The 15,231-nt window shown below is 40.6% G+C and overlaps 1 protein-coding gene across 10 annotated transcripts in view; it reads left to right on the plus strand.

Annotated features, from left to right (window-relative positions):
• MID2 (midline 2) overlaps positions 1–15,231 on the plus strand; it is a 78,696-nt gene that overhangs the window by 43,015 nt on the left and 20,450 nt on the right. The window lies entirely within an intron of this gene.

A 15,231-nucleotide genomic window follows, 5' to 3' on the forward strand; every position in this document is an offset into this window, starting at 1 on the left:
CAATGACTTTTTATTCTCTCCAATATCTCCTTCAAGACTTGCTTTCTGGGACAGTGAAATTCACAATGCCTCACAAGTCAATGGAAACCATTGTACAGAGATCTGCATTTTCATAAAGGACATACATTTCTGAAGGTAGAATTTTAAGGGTCAATAATTAGAGTAGAAGTGTTACATGGTACTGATGGGGTCTTCTATTTTTTTCACTATGAAGCAGCAGTACTTAATTATTCATTAGAAGTATACATGGCCTTTGAAAAATCAGTATTAAAGTCCTTTTCATAAAGTATCTGATTGAAACAAATCAACCCTAAAGGTATATTTTTTATATAATTGGGAAAACTTAAATATGGAACAAGCATTAGATGAATGATATTAAGGAATTATTTTAATCATTGTGATTATGAAATAAAATATCCTTTTATTTTTGAAATGCAAACTGAAGTATTTAGGGGTGAAATAATATAATGTCTTGGATTTCCTTTAAAATTCTCCAACAAAAAAGGGGGAAACGGATTAAACAAGTATAGCAAAATGTTGATGGCTGTTGAAGCTGGAGGGATGAGTACATGAGGTTTCATCATATTCTTTAGTTTTAAATATACTTAGGAAATTTCATAATAAAATGTTTAAAAAGTTGATAGTGACATATGTTCACTGCAACCAGCAAAATAATGCTAAAATATATAGAGAAAAACATTTAAAAGTGTTCCCTACCCTCTTTCCAGTCAAAATCTTCTATGTCCTAGCTTATTTTTTATCTACCAAATCCATTTTTTATCAAAGTCCTATATTCCCACTCTCAGGACTAGCCCAGTTTTCTCCCATGCCCAATTTATCTCCCTTTTTTGTCACAATGTTTGAAGCTCCTCAGTGAGGAGAATATGACAACAGGGAAAGATCCAGGTGCACGAACTAAGGCACATTACTGTCTAAAGACAGCCCACAGGAAACTGGCTGCTAGTAGATGCATCCTTCCTTAGAAAGTACATTTGGAATCTGGAGCTCAAGATGGATGATCTGGACTCTCAGAGATCATGGACCTGAATTCCTACGGTATGTTCAGAACAAAGGAACTAAATAAGTTAGCTCACTATCAAAATAAGGTCAACCCAGCCCTTTAGATTCTACATGAGATTCAAAAGAGTGATTTATCCAGATTAGGGAATGGAAGTAATTTCTGAGTAATAACTTAAGCCTTTAAATGATTTAGAAACACATTCATGGATGCACACATACATATTTCCAAGTTATAAGTTCCAGAACTATCTCAATTCACCAACAAAAGATTATGGAGATAAACTATTGAGAGTTGAAATGTCAGCCATCCTATTTTACAGTAAGATGAGTAAGTATAGATGTAAATCAAAGCCTGAATTTCAGCTTTTTGGGAAAGAAGTACTGCATATTCCCAGACTAGAGTAGCAGGATGGAGTGGGAGCGGAGTAGGGAAGAGAATCGATATTTATTTAACTCTTGCTATATTCCAGGTTCTGTGCTAAGACCCTTATCTCTGTTTTCTCATTTGATTCTCATAATAACCTGTGAAATAGGTAATATTATTTCCATTTTACCTGTCAGAAAGGTGGGCTCAGAGATGTTAAGTAACTTGTCTGATATTACTCAGCTTGTAAGTGTCAAAGCTGAAATTCAGACACAGGCCTGCTTGACTTCAAATCAAGAACTCTTTTTACTCTACTTTGATGCCTCCTGGGAGAAAAAGTGCTGAGAAGAAATGGAAACTTAGCACACGAAAATCCTGAAAAAGGAAAAAAAAAGGGAGGGTATTTTTTTCCTCAACAAAAAAAGTTATAGTTACAAAGAGAGTGATCAAAGGGCAGGATTACTTTGGTGGTTAGAATGGAACATGGGGAATCTGAAGGAGCCCTGGCCTTGGAATTAGAAAGCCTAGTTTGGGTTGTAACTCCATCACTTGCTAGCTTATATGACTTTGACAATTCACTGTACCTCTGTGGATCTCAGTTTCCTTATCCACAAAATGTGGACAGTAATTCCTGCCCTATCTAGCTCATGAGGTTGTTGTGAAGCTCAAATATAGAATTCAGATATATCTGAAAGTGCTTCCTAAACTATCACAACTGTACAGTTATCATAACTACACAACTCTAATTAATGGTTTCTTTGATTAACAGTAACAATGTATTAAGGTGATCAGCTCTTTGGAATTTCCCAGCAAGTTGAGATTCCTTCTTCTTTGCTTTATATTTTCTCTAGAAGCTACTGGACTTTCCAAAGTGAGGACCTGGGCCCTGAGCCTCAGGCAGAAAGTAAAGACCCAAAGTAAATCACACTTGGGCCCCCCTCATACCCTCACCATTTATATCTAGGTAAATCAGGTTAAGAGAAATATCAAGGGCAGACCTATAAGGGAAAAGAAGCTCCCAAAAGGCAGCCTTTTGTCTGAGCAAGTATAGGGGTGGGGGACGCAGACCTTCCTGTTTTGCCCTAGTAACGGTGGTGAGACACCATGAATTACAGGCATTATATCCACACAGACACATACACACTCACGGAATACACAGGTGTGAGCCTCAGGGCTTTCCACCATAAGGCAGAACCCATCAGGATAGGCTCTCTGGATGAGCTGGTGTAACCTCAGGCCATCTCTGACTCGAGTAATACTTTCATAATACCCCCCTCTCTGTTTATATTTTTTGTCAAGTGCCTCCCAGTCTTGGTCGTCAATACTGCAGGCAGGCTAACTGGTGGATCCCCTGCTCTGTAGAGCAGGAATTGGTTGTGGGAAGGTACATATTCATCAATGCATTGACAAGTATTTTAATGAGCCTCCACGCTATAGAGCTCTACTATGCTTGGAGCTCAGAGTACAGGACAGATGGGGTCCTCTCCCTCAGGGAGCATCACAGAGGACATGGAAACACATCTATTTCTTCTAATATCTTTTGGGCCCTGAGTCTGGGGGATTGTGTTAATTATGGGGGAGCCCAGAGCAAAAAACAGAGAAGAACAACCTTGGGCCAGCCAAATTCCTTCCCAGCCAAGGATGTGAAATGTAATCGGTGTTTTGTCAGAAATCAGCAGTTGTCCTCCCTCCTGGCATGAGCCTTCTGCTCTGAATGGAGGGAGTAGGTGATGGTCTGGCTCCTGGTAGGAAGAGGGGCCATCTTGCCTTCAGAGGCAAGGCAAACTCTGTCCAGCAGTGTGGAGGTACTGCATTCAGGAATGAGATCTAGGTGCTTAGGTGTGAGAAGAAGAAGAAAAGGAACATGGCAATCTCAGAGAAAAGCAAATTGTGACCCAGTATGTTTCAGAAAGCAAAACAGATGCAGAAACCGAATAAAAATAAATCAGATGATAAAACAGTGCTTGCTTATTTGTTCTGCAAAAATCCCCAGAAGACATAGTGGTTATGGCAGTAGTAGTCACAGTCATTGTCATCGTCACTGTAGTAGTAAAAACAAAACAATTGATTGACTACCTATCATATTCAGCAAATGTACTAGGTGCTTTATTTCTGCTGTTTACTAAACATGTACAAAACTCTATGAGGCTAGATACTAGTATTAGCCTCATTTACAGAAGAGGAAACTTGGGTCACTTGCCCAAGACCAGACAGGTGGTTGGTAAGCAGCAGAACCAGGAGAATAACCTGGGGATGTCTGATTTCTAAGCCCGTTCTTTTAACTATTTCCGGTTTTAATTCTGGTTTTTAGTTCAGTAAAAATAACTTCCACCCCAGGACTCCCAGGGACCCTTCACAGAGTGCCCCTGCTCGCTCGCTCACTCTCCCACCATCCCCACCAAGATAACCTGACCAAGCACTCTCTCCAGGACCCATTTATCCCCACTTGGGCTTTGCCTCGTAGAAATGCCTTAGCTTTAGTCTCTGTCCTGAAGCATGAGGTAGTTGAGACCCCTGGAAGTATGTTCTCAAGACGTCTTTGTTACCTAGTCATAGAGTTGGGTATTGTTGTGAGGCCTCCCTTCCCACTGACCTTCTTTCCTTGTACTTCTCCATCTTCTTTCCCTACCTCCCACTCTTCCACCTCACTCCACCTCCTCAATTTAGGAGCAGTATAGGCTCTTCTTCGGCTGTTTTCACTCTCCCATTTGGGCCCTTGCTTCTTCTAGTGTCCATCTACCTTTAGGGAATGTGGAACCAGGTTTTTTGTTTTTCCTTTTGTTGTCAAAAGTCCCCTGTCTCAGAAAAAAATGACTTCTTACTCAGAATAATGCCCTCCCTAACCTTAGTTGTCAGAGTGTGAATCTCCCTGGTCCTTCAAGTAGAGATTCCTTGCTCTATATGTATACAGAGAGTATCAGGATGCTGAAGTCTTCTCCTAGAAACAAGGGTCTTGGGGAGGGATGCTTATGTCAGAATTAGTACAAAATGGGGCTAAATGCTCCCCACAGTTCAGTCTGAGGCTAAAGAAGACATAATCTTTCAATGGCTCGCCCTGCTCTCCTTCCCTTACATAATTCTGTGGCTGTGAAAGGCAGTGAAAGGAGGGCTCGGGGAAAAGCCCTGGCTCTAGGGATCAGGAAACCTGGATTCTAGTACTGGTTCTGCCACCTACATCTGTTACACTGCCTACTTTGCTGTATTGGAATTACCTGATAGCATTTTGTTCCCTTTGTTGGACTATAAGCTTTTTGAAGGCAGTGACCATGGCCATGCCACATTCATTTCGGAAACCACTGTTCCTAACTGGTCTCTCTGACTCATGCTGTCCTCTCTAATCCATTTTCCACGTTGCTGTGAGAATGAGCTTTCTAAAATGAAAAGCCCATATGTTACTCCCCTACCACAAACCTTTCAGTTGTTCCCCATCACCATTAAGATAACGTTTTTTAAGACCCATCGTGATCTGGACCCTGCCTACCTCTCTAACATGCCCTTTTACCACCTGCACTTTATACTTTGTTCCAATTCATTTCACAAATATTTAAGCATATTTCTGCCTCGTGCCAGGCATTGGAAACACAATGTGAACATGGCACCTGCCCTCACAGAACTTATACTCCTCCTGTTTTCTGCTGGCTGACCACTGCTTGTCCCTGAAGACTTAGCTCAGGCATCGCCTTCTCCAGGAAGCTATCACCCATGCTCTATACCTCTCTCCCCCGTCCTTAATTTGGTTCAGGTGTTCCTCCTCGGTGTCCCTGGAGCACCCTATGCATACTTCCATCATAGCACTTCTGTGTACTGATTTGTCTCCCCATTGGACTGTAAACTTTGAGAGTGGGCACCATGTCCTATCTACTTTTTTATACCCAGCACATGGCTTGGTACACAATAGGTATTGAGAGGATAATTGAGTAAACACTTCCCTCTGGTGGTTAGCTGTTGTAAGTACAATCTTTTATGTATCATAAGGGTGAGTAAAGCACAGCTGATTACCCAGGAAAGGTAAGTTTTTCTTCCCTATAACATTGGGTAAGGAACCGTTTCAGAATATGTGATCTCCTAGGACCTAGGTTGTTATTCCAACATCTTTTAAACTGTTTCGTTATGCAGCAAACAATATGTAAATGACAGAACAAAATTACCATTTTGAGTAATTGTGTAAAAAGAAAATGTAAGGAAAATTTGTCTCATGTAATGAAGAAGTGTAACCTAGTCTACAGTTTTTCACTATGCCTCTATTTCAAGGCCAAAACACTCACATTCATTCATTCATTCACCAACAATTTGTTGGAGTACTTACAGTGTGCCAGGTACTATTCTAGGTGTTGGGGATACAGTAGCAAACAGAATGAAGTCCTTATCCTTAAAAGGCTTACATTATGGCTGAGGGAGACACACAATAAACAGATATGTTTTTTATTATGGGTTATGAGTGCTATGGATAAAAATAAATGAGGGTACAGAGTGGGGTGTGAGGTGAGATGCCATTTGAGCAAAGGCCTGAAGACATATTAACTGTAACTTCAGAAAACTACATAAATGTTCATTCACCAGACCTGCCTACAACATTATGGGACTTCTCGAATTTTCTTTCTTTTTTCTTTTAAATTTTGAAATGAGTTTAATCCCACATAGAAGTTGCTACAATAATATAGAGAATTCTCACATGCCATACACCTCCTCTTCCCCAGTGTTAACATCTGACATAACCACATAACTACTACAACCAGGAAATTGTCGTTGCTACAATATTCTACTAAGCAAACTACAGCCCTCATTTGAATTTCACCCGTTTTTACCTGCACTCAACCTTTTGGGGGGCAGGGGAGGGTGTGCAGTTCCGTGAATTTTATCACATGTATAGGTTCATGTAATCACCACCGTAATTAGAACAGTACAGTTTCATCACCCCCAAAAACTCATTGTACTATCTCTTTATAGTCACATCTGCCCCCCGGCAACCACTGATCTGTTCATCACTATAATTTTGTAATTTCTAGAGTATTATGTAAATGGAATCATACAGTATGTAACATATTGTGATTTGCTTATGTCACTCATCATAATGCCCCTGAGATCCATTCAAGTTGTCATGTGTGTCAATAGTTTCTTAAATTTTTTTTTTTTTTGAGGAGGATTAGCCCTGTGCTAACTGCTGCCAACCCTCCTCTTTTTGCTGAGGAAGACTGGTCCTGAGCTAACATCCATACCCATCTTCCTCCACTTTCCATGTGGGACGCCTACCACAGCATGGCTTGCCAAGCGCTGCCATGTCCGCACCCGAGATCCGAACCCATGAACCCCGGGCCGCCGAAGCAGAACATGAGCACTTAACCACTGTGCCACCGGGCCGGCCCCAGTTTCTTAATTTTTTTATTGCTGATGTTCCACAATTTGTTTATCCCTGCTCCCACTGAAGAGAATTTTGGTTATTTCCAGTTTTTGGCTAGTACAAATAAAGCTGTTATGAACATGCATTTAAGTTTTTTTTCTGTAGACATAGATGTTTATATTTCTAGGGTAAATACACAGGGTGAGATCTAGAGAGTTTTATATCTTTAGAACACTGTATAACCAAGTGCTATGCTTCACAAAACAAACAGTAGAGTGGAAAGAGCACTGGATGGGGAGTCAAAAGATCTGGCTCCGGCCTTGCTCTGTCCTTCTTCAGTAATATGATGTTGGGGAAGCCCTTCTCCTCTCCAGGCCTCATATTTCTGTCTGTAAAGTGAGGGGCTAGGAATGGATGGTTTCTTCAGTCTTTTCAAGATTTAACAATTCTCGTGTTCTGAAGAGATAGAAAGGAGGTTTCTGCCTCATTTTATACAGGATTTATAGCTATATACGTAGAATACCAGGTACAAACCTAGATTATACCTCTCCCACTTTTTCCTTGTATATTCTAAACAGTTACCTTATGTGGAAAGAAAATATGGGGGAGAAAGTAACTAACTGTAAGGCTACAAAGGCTTGAAAGTCTAATCCTTGAGGAGAAAGGACTCTACAACCAACACAGAATTGCCACATGACATTGGGCCATTCCTAAAGCATATATATGGAGCAAACTGTCCTCTCCCTGTGTTGACAATATTTGTATTAATTAGACTAAGGGTAAAATGAACATGGAATATGTGTGTGTGTCCACATACATGTGTGCATTATATATGTTTTCTAGATGTTACATTATATGCATTTTTGTAGTATATATTTTTTCCAAAAGTTAGGGATTACAGAAAATGTTTGCAATAGTTAACTCTACGGAATGTGATTATCTCGAGAGGCAACTCTGAGAGGAAAAGAAGTATGTTTGTGAGTACAGTCTCTCTGTCTCTGTCTCTCTCTCACATACACACACACATTCAATACAGTGGTTAAAATCGTGGACAAGAGCTGGACTGCCTAGGTGTAAATCCTGGCTCTGCCATTTGATAGTTATATGACCTTGGCCAAATTAGATAACCTCTATGTTTCTTAGTTTCTTCTGTAAAATGGCATGTGATAACAATAGTGTCAGCTGCATAGGGGTTGATGGGACAAGTAAATGAGTCACAAGCAACTAGAACAGTGCCTAGTGCATCATAAGCACCCCCAACCTGACAGGAAACATGTCTGTCAGTCGATGTCTTTGTCTGTCAGGAGGCCTCCCACAGCATGGATCCCTGAACCCAATATACTAGGATTCTCACACTTCTAGAGATGGCCTGGCTGCTGCCTCCCATCCATGCTACTTTTCTAACTTCAACACTCCCATCCCCCACCTACCTCTAACCCCCCTAACTCCTCGCTCTCTCTTCTGCCAAAAATATAAACTGAGGCACTGTGGCAGTAGGTTGCTTAACTACGCCTCAGTAACTTTTTTTTGCCTCCTAAGCTGCAGTTTACTCCAGTACCGGGAACTAAAAATCCTATTAATAGTTTTACATATCCCCTAGCCCTTAAGTAACCACGTTCACACCAAATCTAAAGAAACAGGTAAAATCCATTAAAAAAACAGCCTTGCTTAACTTAGGTATTTTTATGTAAAGCTGGCAGGACCATCTTTGAAATGTTGAAGTGTTTTGCTGTAGAAAACAAAAAAGAAGATTGTCTCATCTTCCTCTTCCTTTTAAACATTCGAACCTTCCTGATACAAAGGGCTGCGTTGGTGGTGTTGGTGTTGGTGGTGTATGTGTGTATGTGTCTGTGTGAGATACTGCCCTTTAAAGTGTGACTTGGATTAACACCTTAGCTTAGATGCTGCCACACTAGGTGCTTCATCTGCTTCATAAGCATCGTGTTTTCTTATTTTTTCCAGCTTTATTGAGATGTAACTGACGTATAACTTTGAGGAGATTTAAGGCGTACAGTGTGATGATTTTATACACGTATATATTGTGAAGTGATTACCATGATAAGGTTAGTTAGCACGTACATCACCTCATATAGTTACCTTTTTTTGTGGTGAAAACATTTAAGATCCACTCACGTAGCAACTTTCAAGTATACAGTACAGTGTTGTTAACTGTAATCAAGGAATCTAAAAAAGCTGAACTCATAGAAACAGAGAGAACATTGCATTTTCTTGAATGCATCATTATAAGACAGTAATCAATTCTTTGCAGCTCAGTAAGATGACAAAGCTGTTCATAACAACTCCTTGATAATCCATCAGATGTCTAGTTTACCTCTCTCTTTTCTGTCTCATCTCCTTTGCACAGAAAGTGACTGCTTGTGGAATGAAGCCCACCTCAGCCTCTTTTCTCTGCTGATATGGAGTCTGAGAAGTTGGGGTAGTGGTCATCTGAGTGGTCCTAGGCAATAATGGGAAGTGAGAGGTTTGTTGTGCCCTCTCCCACTGCTTTGAGTACTGTGCCTGCTTTTTCTCTCCACCTTGTTCTCAACTAAGGTGTTAATTATCAATGGTTAAGGTGTTACTATAGTGTTAAGATCTTGACATTTTATCCAGGTACACTCAAAGACTCAATATGACAGCGCAGCTCTCCGTGACATATCTGCAACCTCCGTTTCTAGCCTTATTTCCCTCCCTTGCATCTGTCAGGCCGCTGTGCTTTACTCAAACACATTCTCTACTTTCCTGCCTGTGTTTTTGCTCATGCTGTTTGTATCATTCTCTCTGCCTGAAATTCCCTTCCCTTAAACCTCATTTCTGTGTGTCAAAGTCTTGCTCATCCTTCAAGACCAGCTCAGTTACAGGAAACCTTCCCTAATCCCCTGATTGTCCTTTTCCACAGGGAAAATTAGTTTTCCCTCCTCCATGCTCTCATGGAGTTTTGTTTGTATTCTATTATATTACTTGTTCTGCTACTCCTTAAATTATAATTAGCTGAATTCACACTCATTTTCTCCACTAGACTATAACTGCCTTGAAGGCAAAAGCTGAGTCTTTTTCATAATTCTCTCCCACGTGGGAACCCGCAATAGTGCCTTGTACCTAGGGCAGGTACTCAATAAATGTTTTCTGAAATAAAAACTTCCCCAAGTGATCTTTACGCTGGCATTTCAAAATCTTCTAGGGGAAGATCTGTTTGGACAGATTTCAGGGAATAAACTAGGCAGGCATTGACTATATAGAGTGGAGGACACTGAGATGGAGATGCCAACGTGTTCTATTACCATATAAATGAATTTCACTTGAGTCTGAGTATAGGGCTCATCCACTACTTCATACGTACACATTGTTCTCCTTGAACAGGAAATCGCAGTTCCTTCTGAACTCCTGTGCAGCGCTCTGCTGGACTGAGCTGAGGGGAGGGTCTGAGTGGGGATGTTTCTCATTGGGTGGGTTGGAGGGAAGGCTGATGAACTTTAAACCCAAGAATAAAAGACCTGTAGAATGAGCATGTGGGAGATCTCCCAAGAAACTATCAAATAAGCTCTCTGAAAGAAGCAATGGGTAAAAAGGTCTAGTCCATTTACATTTCAATACAGAATAGAAACAATTACCAAAATAACTTTATGCAGTCTCCTAAACCTTTACAACTTGTGACTTTTGTGAACTCCCACATATTTATTTCCTTGTACCAACAAGCAGTAAAATCCTTCAAACAGGGGATGTGTGTGTTTGTATCAGGGAAGGGCGGGAAATTGGGGAAGACTGGGTCTGACACTGGGTTTAATCTTTGGGTTGGGAGGTAGGAAAGAACTTCAGGAAATAGAGTAGATTGGGAAGTTGGAAAGAAATGTGCAAGTCAAATTTTTGCCGCCTTTGGGAGGAAAGAAAAGAACACAGAGCAGAGAAGAGGGCCCAGAGACTTAACAGGAAGGCCTGTGTTCCCTTGTGCTTAGGCCTTGGACGACTAGTGCTGAGACTCTGTCTTAAACATCAGAAACTGCCCCAAAAGTCTTCTAGGGTGGGCAGGTTTACACAAGAGGTTACCAAGATTAGTATCTAATGGTACTTTCAGAGAGGATAGGCTTTTCCACAGATATAAAGCCACTTAGTTAAACCCACTAACCCAAACCAAAGAGCAAAAGTCAAATAAAGAGCTGGAGTCTTCCACAAACCAACCAACTGACCAACCAACCAACCAACCAAAGAATGCTTATCAAGGTAACCCCAGTTGTTTTCAACTAAGGGTTAATAAGCAAGTGAAATACCTCACTGTATTTTCCAAGAAAACTGTAGACAAGAAAAATACCAGGGCTTTCAAGTGCCTTCCAAGCAATTTGAGATGTTTTATTCACATCATGAAGACAGTTTTTCCCTGGAGTATTTCCTGTTCAGAAAACACGAAAGGACCCTGCTCTTTTGAACTGCTTCTTGACATGGAAAGATTTTAATGTCACTGCTTTACCTTTAGTTTGGGCTTTTGCCTCTTCAGCCAACTTTCTGCTCTACTAGTTGTGCCTGGCTATTTTATCTCACCCAATGCAGCTCTCTAAACCCCACTCTAGCTCCCTTCCTTCAATCTACATTTTCTCTACAAAATGCATTTACTATAGTAATTTTCTAATGTTTATCATTCTTACTTTGATTTTTCACTTTGCTAAATCAATCAGTAAATGTCTCCTAAGTGTTTTTTGTGTGTAAAGCATTCTGCCTGTTACAGTGGGAGAAACAAAGTGGCATAAAACCTTTCCTCAAGGAGCTTGCTGTCTAATTGAATATTTTCAAACGAGAGTACTCTCATATTTGACCTTTCCTTTCTATTCCTGTTACCCTCCTTGGCTAGGGCCTGTTCATATCACAATAGCCTCCTAAATTGTCCCCAAGCTTACTGTTACCCCAAATCAAATCAATCCAGTTCATCTTCTTAAAAAAAATTAACTATGGTCATTCTCCCACCATCTTACCCTCCTTCTCTTCAAAAATGTTTTTCAAAGATACCATATTACCTAAAGAGTAAAGTTCAATCTTGTTAGCTTGGCTCAAAATTTCCCTCCTTATCACCATTAAAATCTAAGTTCTATCCATCTTAAGGCTCAATTCAAGTCCTGCTGCATTCAGGCATCTTTTCTCTGTTTCCCCACTGAAAATGATCTTTCTCTTCAATTTCTGTAGATTATAATCTACATCACTCATTGGCATTTAACTATGCTACCTTGACTTTTTTGTGTTATATGTATGTGGCTTTTCCCCATGCAGATTGCAAATTTATTGAGGGCAGGGCCTGAGCATAATGCACTGCACACACGAGATGCTTAATACATGTTTGATGATGAATTTTCCTGGTTTCAGGATATAGGACAGATTATGAGCGTGGATGACAAAGGCAAGATTCTGAAGGTAAGGGGATGAATTAATGAGGCTTTTACAATAATAGTCCAAAAGGGTGATAAGGGCTTCAACTTATTGGTTCCTTGGCTCAGAGCCTCACTGTTTTACCAGAAGAACTTAAGCGAGATTGGAAAGAAAAGGAGGGCAGGACATTGAGATTGCTGTGAATTGATGTGGAGGATGAGGGAGAAGTAGAAGTCAGAGGTAACTGAACCTGAGTAACTGCAATAACGATAGTCGCATTAACAAAAAAAAGGAAATCAGAGGTAGAATCCAGATTTAGAGGGAAGATGATGAGTTTGTTTTTAGACATACTGAGTTTAGGGTAACTTGAATAACCAAGTGAACATGTCTAGCAAGAGGTGAGATACGCCCCCCTATTCAATTCAGTGCAGCAAATATTCGCTCAACATCTACCATATGCTAGTCACTTATGCTAGAGATATAGCCAAGTAAGATACAACCCCTGGCGTCCAGAACTCATGTTTGAGCAGGGAAGACAGACTAATAAATTTCTATGATATAAGGGAGTAAAATAATATAATTGAATTATATATAAAGTGCTATGGGACTATAAATAGGGCACCAGTTGTGTCCAGGCAGGTGAGAAAAAGTTACAGAAGTGGTGATCTTTGAGCAGGGCCTGGAAAGATAGTAGAAGTTTGTTCAGTAAACGAATAGAGATGCCAAGACTTGGAAACAATCAGAGTACCTGTCAACAGATGAATGGATAAAGAAAATGTAGTATAGATATTCAAGGGAATACTACTCAGTCATAAAAAGATGAAATCTTGCCATTTGTTCATCAACATGGATGAACTTTGCGGGTATTATGCTAAGTGAAATAAGTCAGACGGAGAAAGACAAGTACCATGTGATTTCAATCATATGTGGAAGATAAAACAACAATAACAAACAAACACATAAATACAGAGAACAGATTGATGATTACCAAAGGGAGAGCGGGGAGGGTGAAGGGGGTAAAGGGGGACATGAGTATGGTGATGGATGGAAACTAGATTTTTGGTGGTGAACACGATGTAGTCGATACAGAAAGTGAACTATAATGATGTACACCTGAAATCTACATAATGTTATAAACCAATGTGACCTCAATAAATAAATAAATAAGAAGAAAAAAAAACAAATAGGGAAGTGACTCTCCAAGTGAAAGCAGAGTCTCAAGCAGAGGCATAGGACATGCAGAAGTGCATGGCATTCTAGGGGAACAACAAGTAGTCTGAAATGACTAAAGAGAATAGGATGACAGAATGAAGATGGATGGTGCAAAAGAGGTAATGATTGTCAGAACCTGAAGACAAAGATTTTGTTACACTAGACTGGAGAGGCAATATAGTGTGATGGTTAAAAGTGTGGACTCTAGAGTTGGACTCCCTGGGTCCAAATCCCATCTCTGCCGCTTACTAGGTTTGTGGCCTTGAGCAAGTCACTTAGTGTCTCTGTGCTTAGGTTTCCTCATCTGTAAAATGGGGCTACCAGTATCTCCCTCGTAGGGTTGTTTCAATGACTGAGAGAACTAGTATATGTGAACTGATTAGGGCAGCACTTGGCATATGGTGAGAGTTGTGTAAAGGTTAGTCCAAGGGCTAAATTGCAAGAAATAAGGCACTACACCATTGTACACTACACCAACAGCAGCCTCAAAAAGAAACTATAAGTGGGAAGTATCTAAGTCTCCTGATACTCTGAGCAGGGATCCAGGGAGAACCAGATGGATCACTTATTCTCATATCTCAAGGAAGGTGAAATTATCTGCCTTGGAAAGGTAGATCCAATTAGGGAAAGGGTGAGGAGTCTGAGAAAAAAATTAGAATGGCCAGAGTGGGACTGTTTGTTCAGAATAAATGGAAGCTCTTCTTTTGGTATTCTACTTGGAAAGTGGAAATAATGCAAAATAAGGTTGAAATTCGGCAAGTGTATTTTATTTCAGTTGAGTAAGAAACAGAAAATCGCCAGCAGGGATCTTAGAGGATGAGAGAGGAGGCAGCAGGGTCCAGTGACAGGTATTTTCCTGGGCTTGGAGTATGTAAAGAAACCCTCTGAAGAGGGCTAGCAATTGGAAATGCAGCCTTACCTTGCTAATGAAGCACATCTGGCCCCTCGAGTTTTCATGCTCTCAAGTAACCCATTGTCTGTTCCTCAGCCTTCTAGAGCTCTGCGTGAGTGATCCGTGAATAGACTCTTGGAATGATTGTGCTTCCCCGTGTGACTGCGCTGTGTGCTACTGAAATGGAACTGAGCCTCCTCTGCCCACCCAGCCAGCCCAGGGCTTTCACTTGATAGGACTCGGTTTGAATTCTGGTTTTACCACTTACTAGCTATGTGATCTTGACAAGTCACTACAATTCTCTGAGTCTCAGTTTCCCCATCTGTGAAATGGGAATAAAAATGGCTCCTATATTATAAAGTGGTTATATAATTACATGAAATAATTTATCTATAAAGTACTTGGCACATTAAGTGCTTTCAAGGTGTAAGTTCATTTCCCCTTCCTTTCCCTTTACACTTGGGAAGCCCAAAGATCTCCTGCTCTCATTTTAGCAGGGGGCTTCATACCATCTAATGTCAATAGTAGTAGAGATGGGAAGAAGGAGAAATCGGTACACGGAAAGACAATGAAGAGTGGTGGCTTTTTTTTTTTCAACCCCACCCTGACTTTGCAGTAGAGATATTTTGATATAGCCAGTCTCCCAAAGTAGGAAAGGTGTTCAGATACTTGACAGCCCAAGGTGAGAAATATCTACTAAGACATGATGACAACTATGTGAAAATATGTATACACGTGCATCTATTTAATGTGAACACAGAGCTGCACATTCCTAGTTTTAAAATTAGGCAGGAACAAGGAAAACTGAAAACATTTTTGTTAGGATGGTAGACATATGTTGTTGTGATGTTATCTTAATATTATCATGCCTGTGGAGAGGGATCCTCTTTCCATGACATACTTTTAAATCTCCTTACCCTCTTTCCAAAAGAACAGCAGGACAGGGTGCTGGAGTAACGGGAATTGCACAGTGGGAATAACATGCCCCCATCTCATCTGTCCTTCTGCCCAGCCTTCCATTAACCATCATGATCTACCAGATGCCAGAGAGCTTCC

The sequence above is a fragment of the Equus asinus genome, chromosome X (assembly GCF_041296235.1).
Source record: "Equus asinus isolate D_3611 breed Donkey chromosome X, EquAss-T2T_v2, whole genome shotgun sequence".
NCBI classification, from domain to species: domain Eukaryota; kingdom Metazoa; phylum Chordata; class Mammalia; order Perissodactyla; family Equidae; genus Equus; species Equus asinus.